Source organism: Arachis hypogaea, chromosome 11, assembly GCF_003086295.3.
Source record: "Arachis hypogaea cultivar Tifrunner chromosome 11, arahy.Tifrunner.gnm2.J5K5, whole genome shotgun sequence".
NCBI lineage: Eukaryota > Viridiplantae > Streptophyta > Magnoliopsida > Fabales > Fabaceae > Arachis > Arachis hypogaea.
In genome coordinates this window covers 20,117,687-20,121,495 of record NC_092046.1, presented here as the reverse complement: position 1 = coordinate 20,121,495, position 3,809 = coordinate 20,117,687, and the positions used below count along the sequence as shown (strand labels likewise).

The window sequence follows — 3,809 nt, the reverse complement described above, 5'->3', positions numbered from 1 at the left end:
GCCAAAAATAATAATAATGCAAGGAGGATGCTTGGTGACTTTACTGCACCTAATTCCAATTTACATGGAAGAAGCATCTCCATCCCTACCATTGGAGCAAACAATTTTGAGCTTAAACCTCAATTAGTTTCTCTGATGTAGCAGAACTGCAAGTTCCATGGACTTCCATCTGAAGATCCTTTTCAGTTCTTAACTGAATTTTTGCAGATCTGTGATACTGTTAAGACTAATGGAGTAGATCCTGAAGTCTACAGGCTCATGCTTTTCCCTTTTGCTGTAAGAGACAGAGCTAGAGTGTGGTTGGACTCTCAACCCAAAGATAGCCTGAACTCTTGGGATAAGCTGGTCACAGCTTTCTTAGCCAAGTTCTTTCCTCCTCAAAAGCTTAGTAAGCTTAGAGTGGATGTTCAAACCTTCAGACAGAAAGAAGGTGAATCCCTCTATGAAGCTTGGGAGAGATACAAGCAACTGACCAAAAAGTGTCCTTCTGACATGCTTTCAGAATGGACCATCTTGGATATATTCTATGATGGTCTGTCTGAATTAGCTAAGATGTCATTAGATACTTCTGCAGGTGGATCCATTCACCTAAAGAAAACGCCTACAGAAGCTCAAGAACTCATTGACATGGTTGCTAATAACCAGTTCATGTACACTTCTGAGAGGAACCCTGTGAGTAATGGGACGCCTCAGAAGAAGGGAGTTCTTGAAATTGATACTCTGAATGCCATATTGGCTCAGAATAAAATATTGACTCAGCAAGTCAATATGATTTCTCAGAGTCTGAATGGAATGAAAGCTGCATCCAACAGTACTCAAGAGGCATCTGTTGAAGAAGAAGCTTATGATCCTGAGAACCCTGCAATAGCAGAGGTAAATTACATGGGTGAACCATATGGAAACACCTATAATCCCTCATGGAGAAATCACCCAAATCTCTCATGGAAGGATCAACAAAAGCCTCAACAAGGCTTTAATAATGGTGGAAGAAATAGGTTTAACAATAGTAAACCTTTTCCATCATCCACTCAGCAATAGACAGAGAACTCTGAACAAAATACCTCTAATTTAGCAAACTTAGTCTCTGATCTATCTAAGGCCACTGTAAGTTTCATGAATGAAACAAGGTCCTCAATTAGAAATTTAGAGGCACAAGTGGGCCAGCTGAGTAAAAGGATCACTGAAATCCCTCCTAGTACTCTCCCAAGCAATACAGAAGAAAATCCAAAAGGAGAGTGCAAGGCCATTGACATAGTCAACACGGCCGAACCTAAAGAAGAAGGGGAGGACGTGAATCCCAGTGAGGAAGACCTCCTGGGACGTCCAGTGATCAACAAGGATTTTCCCTCTGAGGAACCAAAGGAATCTGAGACTCATCTAGAGACCATAGAGATTCCATTGAACCTCCTTACGCCCTTCATGAGCTCTGAAGAGTATTCTTCTTCTGAAGAGAATGAAGATGTTACTGAAGAGCAAGTTACCAAGTTCCTTGGTGCAATCATGAAGCTGAATGTCAATCTATTTGGTAAAGAGACTTGGGGAGATGAACCTCCCCTGTTCACCAATGAACTAAATGCATTGGATCAACTGAGATTGCCTCAGAAGAAACAGGATCCTGGAAAGTTCCAAATACCTTGTACCATAGGCACCATGACCTTTAAAAAGGCTCTATGTGACCTTGGGTCAGGAATAAACCTCATGCCACTCTCTGTAATGGAAAAACTGGGAATCTTTGAGGTACAAGCTGCTAGAATCTCATTAGAGATGGCAGACAATTCCAGAAAATAGGCTTATGGACAAGTAGAGGAGATATTAGTAAAGGTTGAAGGCCTTCACATCCCTGCTGATTTCATAATCCTAGATACTGGGAAGGATGAGGATGAATCCATCATCCTTGGAAGACCCTTCCTAGCCACAGCAAGAGCTGTGATTGATGTTAACAGAGGTGAACTAGTCCTTCAATTGAATGAGGATTCCCTTGAGTTTAAAACACAAGGACATCCTTTTGTAAACATGGAAAATAGGCACAGTAAGCTTCTCTCAAAACAGAGTCAACCAGAGCCCCCACAGTCAAACTCTAAGTTTGGTGTTGGGAGGCCACAACCAAACTCTAAGTTTGGTGTTGGGGAGTCTCAACAATGCTCTGAACATCTGTGAGGCTCCATGAGAGCCCACTGTCAAGCTATTGACATTAAAGAAGCGCTTGTTGGGAGGCAACCCAATTTTTATTTATCTAATTTTAATTTATTTTTATTGTTATTTCATGTTTTATTAGGTTCATGATCATGTGGAGTCACAAAATAAATATAAAAATTGAAAACGGAATCAAAAATAGCAGAAGAAAAATCACACCATGGAGGAGGATCTCACTGGCGTTTAAACGCCAGTAAGGAGCATCTGGCTGGCGTTCAATGCCAGAACAGAGCATGGAGCTGGCGCTGAACGCCAGGACCAAGCATGAAGCTGGCGTTCAACGCCAGAAACATGCTGCATCTGGGCGCTGAACGCCCAGAACAAGCATCAATTCGGCGTTTAAACGCCAGAATTGCATGCAAAGGCATTTTACAGGCCTAATTGGTGCAGGGATGTAAATCCTTGACACCTCAAGATCTGTGGACCCCACAGGATCCCCACCTTCCCTCCTTATAATTCTAGTTTTATCCACATCTTCTTCTTCATCTATTCTTTCTTCTTTTGCTCGAGGGCGAGCAACATTCTAAGTTTGGTGTGGTAAAAGCATTGCTTATTTTGCTTTTCCATAACTATTGATGGCACCTAAGGCCAGAGAAACCTCAAAAAAAAAAAAAGAAAGAAGACAAATGGGAAGACAAAAGCTTCCACCTCCAAGTCATGGGAGATGGAGAGATTCATGTAAAGGATCTATAGCTCAGTGGTAGAACATTTGACTGTAAATCAAGAGATCCCTGAGATACCTCAGGGGATACATTTTCCCCCACACAATTATTGGGAGCAACTAAGGATAGGAGCACCAAAATCACTAGGGATCAAGCAACAAAGACAAGGAAGAGACATAGAAGAGCTCAAGGACATCATTGGTTCCTCAAGAAGGAAACGCCACCATCACTAAGGTGGACTCATTCCTTGTTCTTAAATTTTCTGTTTTTCGTTTTCTTATGTTAAATGTTTATCTATGTTTGTGTCTTTATTACATGATCATTAGTGTCTAAGTGTGTATGCCTTAAAGTTATGAATGTCCTATGAATCCATCACCTCTCTTAAATGAAAAATGTTTTAATTCAAAAGAACAAGAAGTACATGAGTTTCGAATTTATCTTTGAACTTAGTTTAATTATATTGATGTGGTGACAATGCTTCTTGTTTTCTGAATGAATGCTTGAACAGTGCATATGTCTTTTGAAGTTGTTGTTTAAGAATGTTAAATATGTTGGCTCTTGAAAGAATGATGACAAGGAGACATGTTATTTGATAATCTGAAAAATCATAAAAATGATTCTTGAAGCAAGAAAAAGCAGCAAAGAACAAAGCTTGCAGAAAAAAAAATAGCGAAAAAAAAAAGAGAGAGCAAAAGCAAGCAGAAAAAGCCAAAAGCTCTTAAAACCAAAAGGCAAGAGCAAAAAGCCAATAACCCTTAAAACCAAAAGGTAAGGGTAAATAAAAAGGATCCCAAGGCTTTGAGCATCAGTGGATAGGAGGGCCTAAAGGAATAAAATCCTGGCCTAAGCGGCTAAACCAAGCTATCCCTAGCCATGTGCTTGTGGCGTGAAGGTGTCAAGTGAAAACTTGAGACTGAGCGGTTAAAGTCAAGGTCCAAAGCAAAAATAAGAGTG

The 3,809-nt window shown here is 40.5% G+C and overlaps 1 non-coding gene across 1 annotated transcript; it reads right to left on the bottom strand.

Annotated features, from left to right (window-relative positions):
- Positions 1-390: 390 nt before the first annotated feature.
- On the bottom strand, positions 391-498 carry LOC112724479 (small nucleolar RNA R71). Its single transcript, XR_003163640.1, has one exon. It is a non-coding gene; the product is annotated as a small nucleolar RNA R71 (small nucleolar RNA).
- Between the last annotated feature and the right edge of the window lie 3,311 nt (positions 499-3,809).